Source organism: Ammospiza nelsoni, chromosome 13 (genome assembly GCF_027579445.1).
Source record: "Ammospiza nelsoni isolate bAmmNel1 chromosome 13, bAmmNel1.pri, whole genome shotgun sequence".
In the NCBI taxonomy this organism is placed as follows: domain Eukaryota; kingdom Metazoa; phylum Chordata; class Aves; order Passeriformes; family Passerellidae; genus Ammospiza; species Ammospiza nelsoni.
Window position 1 is genome coordinate 9,436,974 of NC_080645.1, and position 22,838 is coordinate 9,459,811.

The 22,838-nt window shown below is 38.1% G+C and overlaps 1 long non-coding RNA gene across 1 annotated transcript in view; it reads right to left on the minus strand.

Moving 5' to 3' along the window:
- Nucleotides 1-928: 928 nt before the first annotated feature.
- Nucleotides 929-22,838, minus strand: part of LOC132079227 (uncharacterized) — a 43,738-nt gene continuing 21,828 nt past the window's right edge. Inside the window, exons 3-4 of the long non-coding RNA XR_009419365.1 lie at nt 8,441-8,532; nt 929-1,569 (exon numbers count right to left, since the gene is read on the minus strand). This is a non-coding gene — a long non-coding RNA (uncharacterized LOC132079227). The remainder of the gene's footprint in view (nt 1,570-8,440; nt 8,533-22,838) is intronic.

Sequence of the window (22,838 nt, forward strand, 5' to 3'; positions counted from 1 at the left end):
TATGGATCAGGCACCCTCCTCCAATTAAATAAACATAAGTGAAGGATTACAACATATGATTTTATTACTTCTTATCTGACCTCATGTGAGGTCATTTTTGTGCTGGTAATGGGCTCTTAAACCAAAATAAAATAGCAATGTATAAATAATTTAAAATAAAATGGCACATTAGATTAAAAAACCAACAAAATTTCAATTTCACTTTGCTATAGAGTTGTATGGCTAAAGATCTTAAAAGAAAACACCTTCTGTTTGTTAAATTACACCACTTTCTACTTTCAGATGTCAAAATGTTTCCTTATTCTGTAGGGTATTAGGTCAATGTTTAATTAATAACCAAATAAACAAAAAAAATTTAAAAATTTGAAATAATTTACTTCATGGATTTAAAAGCACCCTAAGAGCAAACAATCTAAAGATTTTCTCAAAAACTCCATACAACTGAGTTCTTTAATTCAATTCAACATAAATAAAATTAAATCTTCCACTTTGAAACCAGAACCCTGTGATGTAAGAAAATGTGGAAGGAAGTTCATTACAGAAAGGCACTTAGCCACAAAAATATACATTAAGAACACATATTAGAAAGGACTTTGGGGTAGCTGCAGTTAGAAGAGCAAACCAAGAGAATGTGGTTGCAGGACCACATGGACAGAGCATTGTTTAAACAGAAAGAAACCCTAAAGTATCTCACGCACTCAACTAAATGAACACAAAGTTCTTCAAAGGTATGTTCCTGCTGCTGCCATTGATAAAACCTGGTGCACACAAAAGAGGTGGAAAGACCCTACTGCCCACAGCCTTAAACAGGGGAGAGAGCTCATCTGGGCCAGATGTACCTTGTGTTACCTATTTTCTCAGAAAACATTGGGAAAAATATCTCATCCAAGTTATTGCAATATTTCAATTTTATTTGTTTTTCCAGTAGTTAAACATTTCATGTTTATAAAAGCCTTTGAAGTTCATATAAAATAAGCAATAGACTTGTGTGAAAACCACTGTCACAATGTTAATTATAAGCAGGCACTGAGCTTTTCCACAAACAAAATTGTTTGCAGCTCTTTTAGGTTTTGACAGGAAAATTGTAGGCTGATGAAAACCAGTTGGTAGCTCATAATCCCTTATTCCAAAAACTAGGTGTGGAGATCTGTACTGGTGTGTCTTCACAGACCACAGTGCCTCTGCCCACAGCAAACTGCCAAAACTGAACCTTAAACAGCTCAGAGAAAAACACCATCTTGTAGAATGAAAAAAAAAACAAAGGAAAAACAAACAAACTGATCAACCTCACTAATATTTACATTTTGGTGGTAATTCATCCTCTCTGGGTTGAGGTGAGTGTTTCTGAGCTAAACCTTCCAGGGCATTAAAGCAAATAGGAAGACTTACATATATTTTCATAGGTTGCCACATAAACCGCGTGAGGAGAAAAAACAAAAAGAAAAATCCAAGATCATTGGAAAAAGAAAATACCACTGGTATAAAGATGGCATTGCAACTTATTGAATTTATTGCAACATCCTTCAAGAAAAAGGTGAATCACACCTGCAATTTCACTTCTTTCTTCTCCTAGAAGGAAGATGAAGACCTGTCATTCATCAAGGTAGGCTACTTGATTTTAAAGGAAAGTAGAAAAAATTTCTACCAAAACAAGAAACCTTTTGAGTGTCATCAAGAGTATTTTCCGAGGATCATCCTCCCCTTTAATAGAAAGCACAGACAATACATTGGTTTAACAACAGAAGCCACCCCTTGGCATCCCTGCACAGAAAGGGCCCTGCAGTGCCTGGTTCTGGGACGAGCCCACACTCTCCAAGCTGAGCAAGGGCCCACAGGCATGGACAGCTGTGTGCTCCAGATCCAGAAAGAATTTTGCACTGGGCTGCTGTAAGTGGCACCCACACATCATGGACAAGCCTGGGTGAGTTTGTTCTGCCCCTCTATTCAATAGCATATAAGGGACTGAGTCTCCTTAGTAAACAACAGGTTAATTAATTCTATCATCATCATTTGGGAAATAAGGATTTTAAATTCCATTGTGCATATTTTGACTTAAACCTGATTTTTAATATTACACAAAATCTTTCTGAATTGGAAAATAATTGCATAAAAATAATATAATATCTTCAATGAGTTAATAAAATTTAATTCTCAATAGAGTCTCTAAAAATACCTTCAGTGATGCAAATATCCACAGAAAATAAAGCATACAGAACCAAAATTTCCAAGGCTGCAAAATATTAGACAGGGTAGAGGGCCAGCTGAAGAATGTCATTCATTAAAAAATATATGTGAAAATTCCCTGTCCCAAAGGCTTCTCATAGCACTTCTAATTTTATTGAAGTTAAAACAGATTTCATTCATCTCAAGTTTTGGAAGAAAGCTGTAGATGGAAGCAGTTCCTTAAAAGAAAAAGAAAGAAAATATCTTAAAAACCTATTTTCATCCATTCATACTAATTCATCTTTTTCCACATAGGAGCCTTGGAAAATCCAAGAACAAAGAGTGACATCCACTGTATATTGTTCCACTTTTCTTCCTACACATAGATATGGTCTTTAACTGATTCCAAACCTGCTCCTTTAATTATTCCCAATAAAGCCTAATTTCAAAGTTTTGCTGCAATGCTTTGAGAACTACATTAAATATCTTTTTCAAGCAGCTTGCCTGTATTTGTCCCTTTACACTGCAAGGACAGCACCAGCCATTATTGTCAGATATACAGGGCTCAAAAATAGAAGTATCTCAAGTACACAAAATAAAGTTATTTCATCAATGCACGCGGTTTCCGATATTCCACGAAGTCTGACCCGCACGGTGTGATACAGAAAAAGGCATTAATATTTGAACTCCAAAATGACAAAACAAGACCTGGCTGAATGAAATCCTCCTCTCTTTGGTAACAATGCTTTGAGAGTATAAAGAAACAGCATTGACATTGGGAAATTTTGCTATTTGGTATGCAAGAGCAAGGCACTCCTCAAAAAGCCTTCCTTAAAACCCTCAAGGAGTTTAACCAGAGAAAAAGTAAATTTTCCTTCTCTGTTAATTTTATCTACTTGACTAGTAGGCTACTAGAACTTTTTGTATTTGGAAATCACTATTTGCAGCAATAAAAAAATCATAAATCTTACAGAGCAACAAAAAAGTTGAACGAGACACGATAACCTAACAAGGATCCTGAGGCACTGAAGGTCTGGGACACTGATGAGAGCTGCTTCCAAGATCATACCCTTTATACAGCCCAGTCTCTGTGCAGGACAGATATCAGAGTTCCCAGCTCCCTATTCTTCCCCAAAAAGCATGAGAAAGTGGGTAGTGAGAAAGCAAAACCAAGCCTGAAACAGGAATGCACAATTCTTAAAATAAAATAACATCTTAAAAACTGATGAAGAATTTGATTTTTTTTATAAAATAACAGAATTACAAAAGAAGAAGTATGAAATATTAATATATTTTAGCTGTCCCTCAAATATATTTAGAGCACTGTTTCCCCCTACACCCATAAAAATAGGTAGCAACCACTGTAGTAAAAGATGAAAATACAACTACTGAAATACAATTATGTTGTTGAGACACTATTAAACCCGTTAACATTCTTCACATAAGGGAGGACCTTCTTCAAAAAAATGTGTATGCATGAACGATGTGCTATAAAGAAGAAGACAGTAGTAAATGCATCTACATGTAACATTGAGCTTGAGCTTCTATTAAGCAGAGTTTAGAAACAAGGTAATTGAGAACTGCTATATAGACAATATAATCTATGATTTTGAGGGACTAGAGCAGATCCTTTCAGCTTACAAGAAATATGTGCTGGTATATAAAAACACAGAGAGGCTACTCAGAAAAGTGTCAATGCTCAGGATATCCAAGAGTCTCAGAAAAAGGAAAACACATGTGGAATTACTAAAAATCCAGATAGGGCTTCTAATGACTAGATTTGTATCTAAATTTGTATCATCATTTGTAAAAGGATGATAAACTAGTGGTCCTTGCCATAGATACCTCCTGGGAGTTGTGACCTACATTGGCAGGAGTAGCAAAGCCTCCTAAGTCATGTGTCTGCTGGTAGCTGAAAAAGCTCTCATCACATCCCTAAAATCAACAACAAAACTAGGCAGCCAGAGTAAGACTGAAGAAGGGTATGACAATCCAACCAGTTTAGAGATATTTTGCAGAGGAGAAATTGAAAAACCTTTTCCAAAATAGCCCATTGAATGCTGGTAGCTCTGGAAAGCTAAAGGTAGGGTTCTCTACCATGCCTCTGGTTTGACTGTGTCATTCTCATCCCACTCTCTGCATCCAGCAGTCTTCCCAATAATTTTCTTCTCAGGCTGAACTCTGGAAGTAATTATACCTTACCCTTTCTCTCCAGGGTCTTTACTGACTAAAGCTAGAGAAGTCTCTGCCCTCATCTCTCTTCCATATCAGTTTTTCAATCCATGAGCATCTGATGGCCATTCCTGCAAGAACATGTCAGTGGAAGATCTAAAGTGAGCACATTATTAATTAGACCAAACCACAATAACCCTCGGGAACACAGTTCAAGAATTTTGATCAAACCTTTTCAGCTCTTACTTGCCCATCTCCTAATTCAAATATTCAGCCAATATGTCAGAGATTGAAAAACAGTCTATAAGAAGAGATGTGTACTGAAAAGTTTCTGTTCTGCAGTGTGGGGTGAATACTTTGGAGGAGCTGTTGGAATAAATAGCTGTAATTCTGACAACATGTAAAAGTGTTTCTGCTCTTCTGGCATGGATTTGTAAATCATGTGTTTATTGCAGCTGTTACTGACACATGAACAACAGCTCTCAGGATAAACATTTCTGTAGGAGTTTGGTCTTCAAGCCTTTAGTGTGAAAGAAAGACCTTGCAAGGTCAACTGTAGAGCAAGGGCAGAGCCAGCAGCTCCAGGCAGAGGCATCAAGCTGCAGTATGAGTGGCTCACATGCAGGACTCCAAGGAAACTTTGAAAACAGCGGGTCAAAGGAGAAAAAGGAAGAAGCATTACAGCATCAGCTGGGTCATGGTCTTAGCAGCTGAGCAGCAACAGATACGTGAGGACTGCTGTGAGTGAGGGGGAAAAAAACCACAACAAAAGACACAAAAAACAAGCTTGCTTTCAGCTTTTGAATACAGTCTCAAACCCATCAGTGGCCTGTGACTGATTTTTAAAGAAGGAGCTAAATGTGCTTAGCAACCACAAGCACCAAACACAGCACTGAAAGGTCAAGAAACATAGCATAAAAATAATAATCTAAATGTAAAGGGCAAATTCTCACTTGTGGTTTTTCTGCTGAACAGACCTACCCCTTAATCAAAACAGTTCAAATAAATGTACAGATTAGCCTCGATTATCCAGTCTTGACTTATTTGAAATTCCAGGATATCCAGGATATATTGCCTTACTTATCCACTGAAACTATTTTTTCTAAGAAATCTATTTTCCTTAAAGATTTTAAGAAATGTGGTATGCAAAGGCAAAACAGAAGCTGGGGATATCCTCTAGTGTTTAGCAATGACATTACATAATATTTCTACGTAATGATTTCCAGATCTGTGCCAATGTGCTTAGAGAAAGGCAATGAAGGGCAGAACTATTGTGATATGAGAAACATGCAAAAGGCCAAACAGAGCCCTCAGATCTCCTAATTTTAAGTGTAGTGTTGAGTAGATCATTTCTAAGCTGTGCAAGGAAGGACAAAGTCTTCAAATGAGTACAGAACAAGCTGGCTCCAAGCACAGGACAAGAGCAGCAGCTTGTCCTGAATGAGGCAGCACGGTGCCCATGGGGTCAGTGCTGTGCTGGCTCACCTGGGCTGCTTTGGGACTGGATCTACATGGCACCAGGCAGACACAGGATGCTGGGAGCCCACCCCAGCCACACTGCATCAAACCTTGCTGATGGTCCCCACCTCCTTGCTGCCCAACAGAGCCACTGCCTGCACTGTTCACACAGCTACAGCAGTTACTAGCCATGGCCAACGCTCAAAATATGAAACAAGCGCCCCTAAGAGTCTCCATTTAGAAAACCTAAGCTAAATAGGTTAATTTTTAATAAATTACAAAGTGCTTCACCATTCTTGATGACTTCAACACTAACTTATTCATTCAGCAACAATTATAGCAGATATTTCAATTCACAGGGAGCTTTATGCCCTGCAAATTTGGGTTTTCTAGGTTTTGGTCATCTTCCTCCCTAGCCTTTGAGGTTAAACAGCTTAAATGCAGCCGTTAATCATCTCCCTTGATGAAGTTAATGAGGACATCACACCCTCATGTGAATCCTACCTATTGGGAAAGAATCCAAAACAGCACCTAATTTAAGGCTGCCAGTGTAAAACTACCAGATTTCAGACTCATGTTAAAGTTCGTGTTTCAGTCTATATACTCAATCTTTGCCTTTTCACGTTCTTAATTTTTGCTACACAATTATCTGTGCAGATATGAGCTACCTGAATAAATCTGCAAGGCTCCTTCCACATACAGAATTATATTCCTCCTAAACCTCTATCCTTTCCAGGGAGAACTTACTCCATTTATATAATTTATCCTTACTTGTTCATCCAAAAATACCTGAATTCTGGTTACATGTTTAGTTGTGAGCTCAAAAAGCAGACAGTCCTTTCACATGAGTCTGAAAATACTCCAAAAATCCTAAATAAACAAGTACTTTTTTTTTTTTAATTCAGAAACAGCTTAAAGAAGTTTAAATTCACATCAAAGTAGATAATTCATTTCATTGTGACATTAGGGCTAAATAAAAATTTAAATTGTTTGCATTATGAAGCTGGTATAAAATATGTGCATTAATTCCATATCTCAGCAGCTTGATTCTCAATTATAACTTGGTAGCCATATTAAAGGAGGGGGTTTATCACACAGGTAAACAAAAATCAGTTTTGAAACCATAATCTGTAAACATAAATGCACACAAATGCACACAAAGCTGTCTATGGTATGATGCAAATTATTGTTTTTTAGGTGGGAGGGCCAGTGAGGATGTTTTCACAAGCAAGACACACATATTGTTTGCTTGCATAAATCTCACACAGTACAGTCATGGCCCTCATATCTGTTATCACATTTCATTTGGTGACAGAAATGGGTACATATTTGTAACAAACAGATTTGGAAGCCCTGGGGTTTTGTGTTAATTTATAAATCATGTTACATGAGGTCAGAATTCCTCAAACATGTAACAAGTCCTTCCTCAAGTCCTCTGAAACTAAACAGATTCATATGTGGTACTTTGATGATCTGATTAAGTGCCAGAGCTCACATACAAACACAGACACAACCAAAATGAAGATAAGGTAGATTCTTTTGTCAAAGATGTATTTGAGATTAATGGCAAGCTGACAGCCTGAATGGGTTCCACTGCACAGAGGCAATTACTGCAGTAGGTAAAGCAAGTGATAAAGATTTATTTAGTACAAGGCTGATATTCATTAATCTCTTTAAACCCCACGTTAATGTTGTTTAAAGTACTGTAGTTCTTCTCTGGAAAGGTCTGTTGAATCTATGACAGAAAAGGCAGACCTGCATAAATGCAGTGCAGGTCTCCACAGACTATGACATTTCTATACCTCCACAGGGAGGCAAGTATTTTAGATTAGTTTGGTTAGCACTGCAGATGCAGCATGCTGATTTACTAAACTCTGATGCAAGTTCCAAAAATAATTAGCTTATCAAAGATCCACTTTCCTTCCTCTCTTTTATTAGTGTGCTAAATATGGCATTGTTGCAAGGAAATCATTTCACGAGTATTCAAACACTAAGCACTGACTTGTCAAAACTGAATCCTTTTAAAAAGAGCTCATTTTCAGTGCTCTCTTCTTTTAAAAGATATTCATATTACATGACTATCTAAACAAATGTCATTCAGCTGTGTAACTCCTTCCATGCTATTAGGGAAAAAAGGAATTAGTAAGTGCTTCTGAAAGTCAAGTTATTTAATTGATCCAATATCATCAGAGCCAGCAACAAAACAAACAATTAAACAGACTCATGGCCCACAAGCTTTTCATGAACCAGCTTTGAGGTGCCACGTAAGAAACTTGTTGAATGGAGAAGAAGCTAAAATTTTGGACTTCAGTGCTAAATTTTCTTTGTTGCAGATATTCATTTAGAAGGGCATTTTTTTTCTCCCAAGGAAAAAAATATCATTTTGATTTGTCATACAGAAAATACTCCCTTTGAGATAGGTTAGTTCCTTCATTTTGTGAGCAAGAGTTGTTTCTCAACACATCAGTAAGAAAGAATATTGTTTCAAAAACCACAGTCAAGGTTCCCAGTTACTACTGGTATACTGCATATAAATAATCAGCAAGACACCCACTGCCCCTCCTAATTTTTTATCTTCAGAAAGCATATTAAAATGATTTATTTCCAGCCTGCTACTCATAGCGAATGCAAGTCAACCTCTCCTTACCTTGCCAGTGACAGGGATATCAACAGAACCCCAGGTACCAACTCCCTAGTGAACTGTGCCTGGGGCAAAATCAGCTGCAATAATTCCAGCAACTGGAAATAAAAAGGAATGTTAACAGTAGAAGCTAATCCAGCACACATTGAAGTTACATGAACGGCTTACACTATGTAGATAAAAATAAAAATCACCAATGCTAAATGCAAAAATGTATTCTATGAGACCACACAAAAACAGTGAAACATATTCTAATCAATTTCAATTAGAAGGTATTTCAAGCCTGTATTAAAACTTTCTTAAACTAGTAGAATCATGCAGAAATGAAATTATAAAAAACAGATTTGCACATAAAAGGAAAGCAAGTCAGCAGGTGCCATCTTCATTTCAATAGCAATATATTAAACATTTTTTGTTACTGCTTTTTTGTGGTATTTTTTCAATAAGTTTTCATACTGTAGGGTTGCTTAACCCAAGTTAGCACAAAAATAGTGGGGTTGGCCCACTGTCTCTCTAGCATTTTTCACCCACACACTTCCTTATTTCTTCCTTGCTCTCCCTCTCTCTATGTGGCCTCTACAGTTTCGTATCTTCATTGAAATGCCTTCCAGAAATGCCTTTGTGCTGACAGAGCCGCCTTTTCCAAAAGAGCAAAATTCTCCAGAGACTGGGGTTTCCAGATCTGAATGCTTAATTTCATATTCCAGCCCAGCAAGGGCAAGGATTCAAAAATACTGGATCAGGTGATCAAACTACGAGGGCTAGTTATGTTGAAATATTCCCTTATTTTCCAATGCTATTTCAATATTAACATGTATCAAAATATTTTGAAGAGCTGTATTAACATTTCATAAGTCTGATATCCAGTCTATCAGTAAATCTACCCACAGAACTCTGTGCCAGTTATTAAATAAAACTAAAAATAAAGAATATTTTTCTCATGGCAAATATCTATTTTCCAAAATAATAAAACCCAATAACCCACAACACTTAAATCATAAAAGAAGCAAGTCCCATTGAAACACCAACACTTCTACCCCCCCCAAAACCAAACCCAAGATCTCCACACTTCGCCTGTCAAACGGCAGCAAATATTTAGTACCCACCAGTTTCTTTCACCTCATTTGTTACATGCTTTCCTTTCTTTGCCTATGAGGTAAACAAACTACTTTTTCAACACACAAAATTATAAAAACACAACAAACAAACAAAAAACCCCAAACAAAAAATAAACTTAAATAACTTTGCTCAGAACTTAAAGGAAAAAATATCTTTGCATAAAATACATCACACCAGCGTTACACCTAAATTTCATTGCAACTTCAGTTGGCATTCAGCTTGGAGCAGTTCTAATAATGACATTTCCTCAAGTCCTCTGTGCTGATTCTCATATTTGAGAGGTGTCCAAAATCTAGAAACCTATGTATGTGGCTGAACCAGACTTGTATAAAAGAACCATTAGGTCTCTAACAGGCAAAATATTTCCTCCTCTTTCAGGTCATTAAGTGCTCAAATATGGAGTATTTCCACAGGAGAATTCTGTCTTTCATGTCCTCTATCTTCAATTTCAAACTGTCTCCAAGAAAATTATAATATAAATGTAATTTCATATTTAATTTTATACTACGGGATTGTTACTAATTCTCAAAATCTGTTGTTATAAGTAACCTGCTTGTCAGTAACAATCAACACATTTAAAACTCTCAGTCATCATTAACTTCTACCAAACAATATAAAATCAAATTTCTGTGTGATCTGCACAACTTGGATTTCTTTCAATACCTGCCTTTTCAATACCAATCACAGAGCCCCTTTATTACTTGAAATATCTCTAATATCATAATTGATTAAAAGTAAAAACATCAAGGCCAAAGAAAACCAAAATTAAAAAAAAAAAAAGTCAAGTAGGAAAGATTTTGGTTAACACCAACACCAAACCAAAACCCAAAACCCCAAAAGAATGTATTTTGCCCTTCAACAATGCTTTCAGCATCTGGTATGAACAGATAGATATGCCAACAAAATTATTTCCTAGCGTTGCACCCTCTCCTGACAGGTATTCTCCCCAACATCTCAGCACTGACAAGTTTGTCCTTGCAAAGGAATGTGGGAGGGCTCTCCTTTGGCTCAGTGTCACAGGAAAGGTGTTGAAGGGGATTGCCAGGGAATGCACACAGTATGGCAGTGTGGCTTTGCTCTCTCCAGGGTTCTAAGACACAGGAATGAGACTGGGATGGTGGAATCAGCTGCAGGCCTTGGGCAGCAGCTCCTGAGCCCTCAGGCCATTTCCTCCCCCTGAGCCCAGCAGAGCCCTTGTTCCCCCAGCAAGGCCTAGTGCTGCAGGACAGGAGGAGCACAGCAAGGCCAAAGGGGCTGCACTGCAGCTCCTGTGTGCAGAGCAGTGTTTAAGCCTGGCTAACAAGGAAGGAGGACTAGATCTAGGCTATCTGCACCTGGGTACAGAGCAAAGAGCAAAACCAGGACATTGCTTCTTGTCCTGTCACAGGAGACCAGCAAAAAGAGCCTTGCCCTGATTTCTTTACACCTTTCCTTGAAGGTACACTGATAAAATCCCCTGAACTCTCTCTTCTCCAGTCCCCTCTGTCTCAGACTTTCCTGTGGGAATAGATGATACAAAGATAATGCCTTAATCATCCTTGTGGCCCTTCTCTGGACTGTGTCCACCAGCTCCATGTCTCTCCTGCCTACACTACTGGCTAACACAAGAAGGGGAGGATTCATGATGCTGGAAAAGTTGCTATGACAATTTAAACCATGGTCATGTTACTCATAAAAGGTGAAATCACCTGTGAATTTATTCATATTCATCACTAGTGCTTGCCAAACCACAGCACCAGACAATCATTTTTTCTATGTGAACCAAATCATTTACAGAAAAGCTATTTTAAACACTGCTTATAAGAATTTCCAATATTTTCATGTCCCAATACCTCTCAAGTCAGGCTCCCTCAGTGCCCTTAGTCAAATGATATCAGCCTCAGAATGAGAGAAAGATTTTAACAAATACATTTTAGAAATCTCAAAGTGATTAAAGTAGTTTTTCTATGCATAGTAATGAGGTGGTTTTCAGGTTTGTTCTTAAAGGGCTCAAAGCAAGTCTGAAGATGTGATCTCAGAGCTAAAAGTGACAGGCTCACTGGAAAGCTAGTAGTGTCCCCTTTACATTATTATGCACAAGTCTAATGTTTCTGACAGATTGGATTTCAAAACACCTAGCATTTATCTCATCATTATCACTAAAACTGACCTCATCTTCAGGCCAAGGTACTCCAGCTAGAAATTCCATTTAGGGGAAGTGGAAAATACTAAAAGGGGGATTTAAAAAGACTAAATAAAAATTATTCATTTAAAGGCAGAACTGAAGGTTAAGAATAATTCTAAACAAGAACAGCAAAGTCATCTCTCACTAAAGACACAGAAAGTATTTGACAGTAATTTTTCCATGTGGCTATGTAATTAGCTCTATTTGTCTGCTACAAGGGATTTAAGAATTATGCTAGAGAGAGGTATCACTGTGCAACTTTATGTAAAATATGCTCAGTCCAAAGATTCAAAGGAATTGCAAAAATTCTGGTTGCTTAGAATTAGTTATACCTTCTTGGTAGAATTTTTGATACCCTATATTTAAAATGGATTTCTTGAAATTGCTGAAAAACTAAAATAAGAAAAACCAAACTAAGAAAAATCTAAAAGATCCTAAAAAAACAGGACAACCACAGGCTTTTAGGTCTAGCTGTCAAGGTCAACTGATATCATTAGACTTACATGAATGAGTTACAGTAGGGAAATCATGTTAGGAAATATGGGTCAAGTCATCATGCAGTAATAAAGCTGTTACCTCCAGACTCAGTTTTTGAAATATTCTTTAAAATCTGTCACAGTTAAGCATTTCTAATATTAAAGTCATAATTGAACAATAAAGTATGCCAATGTTTATAAAGGGCCACCTAAATATTTATTTTGATGTTTTAAAGAAGGAACCCAAACAAACAAAAACAACCCCCTCCACAAAAAAAATCCCAACACGCAAATCCCAAAACTTCTCAATTTAGTCCACATCTATTTTGCCCCTAATCATTTACAAGCAGAAAAATAGAAAATATATATATATATACACACACATACATTAAAGTATAAAATGTTTATGTATACTGAAGCATTTAGGGTAAAGAGTTTCTTAAATGTTTCTGTGGGTACAATGTAGAGCTGGAATGATAAGATCATTACAATAAAAATACAAAGACCAAACAGACAAAAAGAATAAATCCCATGTAAATAGGATTTACAGTGCCAAATTCAGACAAGGTGGCAAAGTGACATAATCAAATAGATACAGCACTAAATCTAGGGCACTCTCTTACTACCATCTCACAAGCTCAGTCTAAAAATTAGGTTGCAACATTCTCAAATGTATATTCTCATTTACAGTTTAGGGAGGCATTTTCAAAGCACTCTGTGTTGGCGTAACTGCTCCCACTGAAGTCACAAGGACCTTAACAATTGATTTCTAAGGAAGCAGGGTTAGGCTGAGCCCTTTTGAAATCCCACTGTAAATGATTTACATGGAGAGAATCGGAGCTTCTATGGCATCCCTAGGATTATAAGCACCTCCAAGGGCTTGGAAAAAAATGAATGATTAGATACAATGTGCTCAGTATACACCGGGTAAGAGCTCACAGAAACCCTTGGACATTCAAACCTGCTTAGCTAAGAAGAAAGCGTGCAGATAAACTACCCCCCATTTTTAATAACTGCTGCTCACATGAGCAAACTGGTAGTTAAAGATTATCAAAAGACAGCTACAGAGGGGCAGCCAAGAGCTCTATATGCCATCCCCATAGATCTCCATTCCCTCCTGCCTATTCCCAGCTCAAACACACCTTGGCCCCCATTGAAAATTTGAGTTTCAGCTTCTTTTGTCCCCTCTCAGCCCTGTGTGGGGTGGACAGAGCAGAACTGCCTGCAGAGGCAGATCAGGGGACAGGCAAACAACCCTGGGAGGAGGAGAGGACAAAATGTGCTCATGTACCACATTGCCTGGCGACAGCACGGGTTTAACAGGGATGCAGCCCCAGATCAAACGTACAGAAAGACCCTGGATACTCCAAAATTAGGTATCAGAAATGCTGACATCATTTCAGAGAATCACAGCAATTAGCTGACTAGGTTTACCTGGTTTTTGTATGATTTTATTTTTTGAATTTTTTGTATGATTTTTTTCTTTTGAAGACATGGTAAACGTAAGATTTTTTCCAAGTTTAGCATGAAAGTATACACAAAATTGGTTCATATGTTGCTCAAATTTAGGCCTTGAAATAGCAGTTTGATCTCTTTTTCAGAAGCTAAATACAATGGAAGCCATTTAAATGAATAATGCATTTTTTTAATGGAACAGAAAAGTAATATAAGTGGGGCATGTTAATTCCCAGGCATGCAAAATTTATTGTCACTTAGGTGCCCACTGGGAATAATTTATGCATCCTCGATTAAGAAAATATTTTTAATTTGAATTTGCATATTTTACTCATTACAACTAACCTTGACACAGTCCTTTTTTGAGGTGCCATGCCCTTAGGTGGGAGTTTACAAAATGTCCACTTACCAGGAAGAAATAATGAAACAAAGGTGCACACTTCTTTTCTAAGGAGAAAAATAATGTGTGTCAGGACAATAAACACCCTTGGCTTGCAATGGTCTTTGCCTTTGTGTACTACAATTAAAACTGAGTCAGAATTTATTCTTCCTTCTTTAAAGGAGACATTTATTCAAGACCTTGAAATCAAGCTAATATAAAGATAGTATGGTAAATTCCAGCACAAAACAACAACTTTTAAAAAAAAAGAAAACCAGAAAATCACAAGGGTCATGCAGAGAGAGAAAAAACTGGCAGTAAAACTAATCTCTCTATCATCTTCCATTACAATAACACATACACACACCAGTGAACAGTTCATGGAAAAGCATTCAGTCTTCACAGCTTTCTTCTGACAGGTCAGCAACTGTGAAGTTCTAAGGTTTGTAAAATCAGAATTTAAAAGTGTTCCCATAAAACCACAGTCAGAGCCACACTTAAAACTCTTGTCTCTAAAACTTTCAGAAGCAGTTATATTAATTTTAAAAACAATTCCAAAAGAGGCCAATGGTAACAAACACCTGTCCCTTCCTCATTTGGGCTCTGCTCCTCTCCAGGTGAGAACACTGCTGCGAGCTCTTTTCTGGGAAGTAATGACATCCAATTTCAAACATCCAAGGAACTCCTGCACATCAACAAGAATTCCTGAATAATCTCACATAGTGGCATCCACATATAGTTTTCTAAAATAAATTAGCCCTATTTTAACCACCACAGTGAAAAAAAAAAAGTAGGAAAAAACTTCCAGGAAAAGTAGATGAAATTCCTGGCCACCTCCAAGTTCACACATTCACATCCTAATTTTTTTTTACTATGAATTTCCTACAGAAAGAGGCTGTAATTAAAAATCAGCTACATTCTTAGCACTAGATCAAATGTGTTATCACTTTGCAAGCTCATGGAATAACTACTAGACTGAAATGAAGCTCTGCAACTGACATAATTTATCAGATCTTCAGTCTTAAGAAAACCTGTCAGTTTAACAGCTTATTTCATGGAGGGCTGCACATTTCAGAAGTCCTTGCAAGAAACCTGGCTGAAATGTCATGTAGGTTTCAAATATGATTGAACTCATCTTGATTACCAGAAGGTGTTGGCAATTGTGTTGGTTACAGGGTGAATGGTAGAACACCATTTAATTTCCAGGCTGCAATCAGACCCATGCTGATGTACTCCAGTGAGCACAAGACCCCACCATAGCTGCGACAGATGAGCCTGTCATTTGCTGGGTGAGATTACAGGAGTGAGGACTGACTCTCTAGCAAATTAACTAGAACCTCACAAATACCTCATGCAATACATTTAAAAATAAAGTTGAAGAGTGTCTTTCAGAGGTGTCAGAGAATTACCTAAAGAGCACACGCTGCCCCTGCTAGGATGCTGTCGTTTCACAGCCATAGCATGACTCAGAAAATCTGCTTTACTGTCCTCACGGCTGTATTCTTACAATTATAACTTGTATGAACTGCAGCTAGCCCAAACTTTCTCTTAACCACCCCATAGGCCACATGTCCCTTTGTGAATTCATTTCAGACTGAAGTTCATGAGCAGCATAGTGTTTCCCACAGTGCTGGGTCAGCTGCTCAGATCCCAAAAGGACCTGCGTGGCACTGAGGGATTTCTACTGAGACTGAGCCTAACTGGCCTAGAACCACAGAATGGTGTGGCTTGGAAAGGACCTTAAAGCTTACCCATGGGCAGGGACACCTTCCACTATCCCAGGTTGTTCCAAGCCCCATCCAGCCTGGTCTTGGACACTAAGCAGGAATGGGGCAGCCACAGCTTCTCTGGAAACTTGTGCCCAACCCTCACTGCCCTCACAGGGAAGAATTTCTTCCCAATGTCTAATCTGTGCACCACTATGGTTAGTTTGGCTGGATATATTAAGATCAGAATGGCAAAGCCAGGGGCCTGCATTAGAGACAAACAGCTGCTTCTTTGCAGGACACCTTTAAACTGAAATATGAGTCCCTTGGGAATACCTCTGTTTGTACTACAGGTTCTCAGTTGCAGTTTAGGAACTAAAAGCTCTGCAGGGTTAATTGGCTGTTTAAAAGTGGAATTATGGAGCAAAATGTTCTTTGCTTCTTGTTTACAACAGTAGAGATGTGTAAAGGCCTTATTTTTGTATATGTTTTGTACATACATTGCTGCAGTTCAAAGCTTGCTTTGCTTATCCATAGAATTTTTCAGTTTCCTATAATACACCCCTAGCCAGGATTTCTTGTTACATTTGTAATAAATACTTAAAATAGAAGGAAGAAGTATGTATGAGATGTACTACCAAGCCATTTATAAAGGAAAACAAAGCCAGGTCAAAGCAAGAAAAGAGCTCATATGGGATCAAAGGCATCTCTGCTTTTACCTGACAGGTTCCCCACACTGCAAAAGAGTAACTGCTCATATGTCACAGATGCACACCTGAGATGGCAGGGAGTGAAAAAAGGGACTAAAAGGGGGTGTGGTAATCAAATACTGTCCTTAAAATGGATATCCTTAAATAAATGGATATCCCTGTACCTGCTAGACACAATGCCATCCTTAGAAGTGCAGTGCAGTTTAAAACAAGCATTTTCTCAATAAAAACTCACATACTACACCACTTCTGCTCTAGGGTGAGGACATGTTCTCCTCTTCTGCAACATACCTCTTATGGGACGCCCATTTGCTACAAAAGTCTGATGAGAGCAATTCCATAAGATCACTGGAAACATCACCAATAGAAGGGCATTGGTGAAAATATATTGTACATATTATTTCATATTAATAACAAAAATCCAGGAATTATGCCTGATTTTTCACAGACAGAAAACAGAGGTTTGGCTGAATCATTGTGTTTGATTCTTAGAAGTCCCTTTTAAAGAGGGACTCTTTCTAAACATGTGCAGCTTAACCTTATTTCTGAAGTTCCATATTTCTCCATATCACCCTTAGAGTATTAAAACAACTTAACTAGAATCAAAATGAAATGTGCAGCATTTTCCATCTCCCTGAAAGACTGAAGGATTCAAAGCACTTTCATTTTCATGCAGTCAAAAAAGGAAGACTTGAAATATTTACCTACAATCACTATTTTCAAAAGATGAGTTCCTGAAAAATTTATTAAATAGAAAGGCAAGTTAATGATGATGAATAACAGAAGTGCATTTTGTAACTTTTTTTTCAAAAGAAAAAAACTATTTTGTAAACTGAGCTAAGGAGAGAAGAAAAGAAGCCCACTTCTTGGCCAGAATAGAGTAAATTTTCTTCACAGCTGGCTTAGTGCTTGTGTTTTGGATTTAGTATGAGATTAATATTGATAGCACGCTGATGTTTTAGTTGTTGCTAAGCTGTGTTTCCTCTAAAACAAGTTCTCCGTTTCTTGTGCTCTGCCATGGAGCAGGTGCACAAAAAGCTGGGAAGAAGCATGTTCAGGACAGGTGACCCAAACTGGCCAAAGGATATTTAGTGCCATAGAACATCATGCCCAGCTGACTGCGAGGGACCAGCTGCCCCTTGCCCTGAGAGCTGCTGACTCCCTTCAGGCCCCCAGCAGTGCCTCCAAAGTGCCCTGTCCAGTGTCCCTGTGCCCAGTTCCCCCAGGAGCAGCTCCTGCTCACCAGGAAGGGCCGCGGCTGTGGCGCCCTTGCACTCAGCTTGTCCAGAGCCCAGGGGAGCACAGCCCTGAGTCTGGCTGATTGCAGCTGGCAGCAATTCACCCTCACAGGAATTATAAAGGAATCACAAATTTGTTTAGAAGCCTCTTGGAAACCATTTATGGCTACTGTAAATGCCACAGCAAATTTTAGAACTACAAAAACTTCATCAGCCACAGCCCAAAAGGTTGCTTTTTTAACATTTTGATCTAATTGTCGCACAGAAAGCACAGGGTCCATTTCTTCTAATTAATAATTTATAAATTCTGATGTCCCAGACAACTAAAATTCATCTTTTTTTCTACCTCCCAAAAAAATCATCTTACCTGCTGAGAGGACAGAAAAAGTGAAATATTTCATCCATTTCAGTACTGGTTTCAGTAAGGAAGTAATCTAACAGAAGTTATGTTGTTCCAGACTGATTCCTTAAAAATATAATTATTTTAAATTATTCATTCTCCTTTGAATGAATCTCCTGATTTCAAAAAATAGTACCTGAATAACTCAATTTTGAGTATATCATTTTACTGTGTTTTAATTAACCTAAATATTTTCTGGCATTTTCTTATTGCTCTCTGTATGTGGACACACTGTTTATAAATTGGTTTGCTACTTTTGCAGGGAACCTAAATGAAAGGAACAACACTGACACCAGCCCATCCCCTTCCCCAGGAAAGTGGGTGGGAATCCAACAGTGCAGGTCTGGTATGGCTCAGCAGTTCACTGAATTTAAAGTGCCAATACTGCAAATGATTTTTATGAGAAACAAAAGATTTTAAATTGTTTAAGGAGTCACAAGCACTTTAGCATTGCTACTGCCAGCCTTTTAGGTGCCAAAACAATCTGGACTCAGTCTTTGGTACATGTTACATCATTTGGGAGATTTGGAACTAAGCTCCAGCATTGCATATAGCATAATATTAAATCACACACAATGCACTACAAGCAATCCTCTGCTGGCCCAATCTACTAAAATGATTTATTCACAGAAAGTTTAACTGTACAGCAGGGAGACTGCAGCACATTTGCACCTTCACAAAGAACCCTTGTCAAGTAAGTCACCAGTATAAATGCCATTTGGGCAGCTTTAGACCAGAGTGAGATTTAGAGGTCTGAAATAAACCCACCTTCTTTCAATACGAAAGGACAACCAACATTTTATGTGGAAAGGATGCGGTTTCTTATGCACAAACATATAAATACATTTTATGGCAGCCACCTAACAAAAAAAAAAGAAACCCCACCAGCATTAAATAACAGACCTGCCATAATGCAACCTGTTGCTGCTCCTTGGAGTGATTAAAATACGGCTCCACCATGCTGAAGTGTCTCTCCTCCCCCTCACACCAGCAAACCCTTTCTTCTTCTGCATTTGTTATACATTCGCATTTATATTATCTGTCTAGCTGTCCATCCTTAGATTGGAATCTGCTTAGAACAGGCACTTTTCCTTCTTGACCATTCAATGAGCACTGCAGTTGGTGATACCATGGACAAATATTAAATGAACCTCTCTGAAAAGAGACAACTGTAAGAGGGAATTCTATTGTGTAAAACAACCGTTCCCACAGAAGAGAGCTGAGGTACTTAACTGAACTAGTTTTTACTTCAAAGACTATTGAAAATATTGAAACACTCCTCTGTACATTGTTTGCTTATATGGAAATATACACAGGGCAATGTTAGGGGCCTCATCCTGACCAGCTTTTGGAAGCACGCACTTCCGTTGATATTTTAAGAGGAATTGTAACTGTTTTGGGAAGTTTAATCAGCACTTTTAAAAATAAGTCAACATCAGAAATGGTAGTTGAGTTGGCTTAAAGAACTGATTATGGAGCAAGGGAAAGATTTGTAAGCAAAACCACATTTCATCTTGCACAGGGAACAATGCATGAATGAAAAACGAGGGCTACAGGCTGACAGGATCTCTAGAGTACCTGCATTCTGCCCTGCTGGAAATTTAAGTAACCTTGCAGCATGAAGTAACTCTGAAATTAGAAGCTGTTAGAAAACACTTTGTATATTATTTGTGTTATTACTTGCAAGTTCATCTTTTCTGATAGAGGATTTCCATCTAGTATCATACAATCTGACAGAATAATTATTTTTGGGAAGCTTCACTTAAGTGGAAAAACAATTCCACAATTAAAAACCTCATGGAATAATTAAAAAAAATTACATGAGTTGTACTCAGGTACAGCTGTGGAAAGGGTATGCGCAATTTGCTGCAAAGATCCACTCAAACCCCCTCCAATGCTGTACCCTTTTGCCCTCAGCATCCACCTTCTCCCCTGTTGAAATCAAGAATGCAGAGTGGATATTGAAATTAACTAGTACAGTAAGTGAACTGCAGAATTAGTACCAGTCTAGCAAATTAAACAAGGGAATAACCTAAATTTTTTTCCATTTTCCTTTTTTTTATTTCCAACAAATTAGAGGGCTCCAGTAGATTTTATCAAATACTGAGCTCCCCACTCTCTTTCTCAAACTGTATAAATGCCTTGAACTCCCAAAAGAACATCACCATTCCTTAGCCCCATGTAGTTCTCTTTCATTTACCCACTTCCACAGCACCATTTTCAAAGACTTATTTTAGCCAAAGGGAACAAAAGTGGAAATCCTGAAAGCAAATCTGCAGATTTTTCCAGAATTTTTACTCTGCCCCCTCCACCAACTGTCCACAAGACCTCAACTCCCCCACTGGGATATCCTTTATGGATGACTCCTGAGGCACTTAAAGATTAAAACAAAGGACGAGCCTCACAAGTCTTACACTGCAATGCTGGCCACAATAGTGTAGTCACCCTCTCTGAACACAAAAAAGGAGCCCAGCCTCACCTTTGAAGTTGTAAGCCTTAGTCAAATTCCAGAAAACAACAGATATGACTACATATAATATAATTTATTTTGTGAACTACACAGACGCACACACACTTCATGATCGGACACAAGTGCAAAACATAGGTATCACCTGCCAGGTTGAAAGTGTTTTCTTTAAAATGCAGTACTAAAGCAAACAAAATTTACAAATTTCCTCATGGAACAATACTAAACATTTAGAAAATAAGGAAAATGTCTCTTTAATGCATAAGCCATTCAAAATTGGGCCCCAAGTGTTGTGCGAGGCAAACTACAATAGAGCGCCTGCAGGCTGCTTCAGAACTGCACAGGCACTGAATGCAAAAAAGAACGACAGTGCTTCCACGGTGGCATCAGTTCCAATTTAAGCACAATAATAGGGCACAGCACAGTATTCTGCACTTGCATCACAAAAGGAAAAGACCAGCAATCTCAAATTCTGTGTACAATCCCTAAAACAGATGCTAAAAATCCACAACAAAACCCTACGATTCTGTTTTACACTAAGTTCCCCTCACACAAATTACAAACACCTACTTTACATATGCAACTGATTAATTCATTGCAAATCTTGCTTCCCTATAATATAAATTTTCTTTGCTTTCAAATAACTCATAATTTCCAACCACTCCCATGGCACAATTTAACCTAAATAAATCCATTCAGGTATGCTCCTCTCATCAGTTATTTTGCAGAGCAGTAAATTCTAACTATGTGTTATGGGGTGAGTTTTGTACGTAAGTATGGTATTAGTGACACAAATGGGCCAGTTTTGGTGATGAATTTCTTCTGGTGACCTGAAAGCTCCACTCACAGTCTCCTTCTCCAGGAACAAGACCATAGCTGTGCCACCACCTGAGCCCAACCTGGTACCTTTAAAAGAGGCCATCACTGGTACCTGCTCTGTTTGGATGATGCAGACACAGAAGACTATGTCACCCCAGAGTACTCAGCTCATGTAAAAGAAGAAGATTTAGAAAGATGACAAATCCAACCATGTACCAAGTTGATCCTAAAATAGCTTGCTAAGTCATAAAAATGCACATCTTGCCAAGCTGGTGGGACTAATAAATAATAGAACATCTTTTACCAAGTGTAAGCTGTAATAGACAGAAGTAAGTAAGGTTTGTTTTGTTGGGGTTTTTGTTTTGTTTTGGTTTTTTTTTTGTCTGCAGAAAAGGTCGTTGTGCAAGAAGAGGCAGAGATGATTTTAAAGAAGGAAGCAAGGAGACCACTGAAGACAGAACACCAGGAAGACAACTGATGAGATAAAGCCTAAAGAAAGCCTCTGACCATTAATCTGCAAAGATCCCAGTACCTTGTTTTGCAACACCTGCTAAGAAAAGAACATTTCAGTGACATGTTGTCTGAGTGAAACATATTACCCATGGGATGCTACCTTGATATAACTATAAATGTGTTCATGTAGTTTCTAAAGCTAAAAAAAAGATATCTGGACTATTTCATCTGAGGTTTCAGGTTAAATAGGGTGTAGTCTTCCACCAGTAGCACCTCTCCTGAGCTCTCTAGATCTTAGATGTATTAGAACATGTCTCTCAAGAAAATTACAGTGTTTAAATCAAGACTTCAAGTGACAGAGAACCTACTGGGGCAAGATGTTCCAATGGTTAATTACACTATGTTCATTATGGTACATAGGGCACAACTACTCTGCTCAGGAGACACATCAAAGTCACCAGAGGACAGCAACCTCATCTGTTAGCTCCAATTTACTCTATGAAAGAAATTCAGGCTACAAAGACAAGTCACACACACCCTTTCTTAAAGCAGGATGTGGCATACTATATTATGCAAATGGGCACAACCCCCTCTTATCTCCTTAACTATGGCAAACATGTCCATCTCTGTCTAAAATATACACCCATTCCTGTGCAGCCCAGTATGAAGTCTCAAGTTTGAAAATACTCTGAAGTTCATAATTTCTGACTGAGGCAAGGAAGGAGGCACAAGCAAATGCTTTTCATTCAAAAATATTGAATAGCACACAAAATTATAATCTAATGACAATGCAATGCAAGTCTTTTGGAGCAGAAACACAGCAGCTTTATAGTAACATGAGCTGTTTAGGACAAGAAGAGATTAATATTTTATCCCAACTGAATTTCATGTGGAATTTTGATAAGAATGTAATTTCCCAAGCTGACTAACAAGCTATGCCTGTGAGGAGGTGTAACACCCCTTCTGTACATGAAGCGGCCTCAAATCTATAGTTATCACACTTGTTAAAGAATTTGCT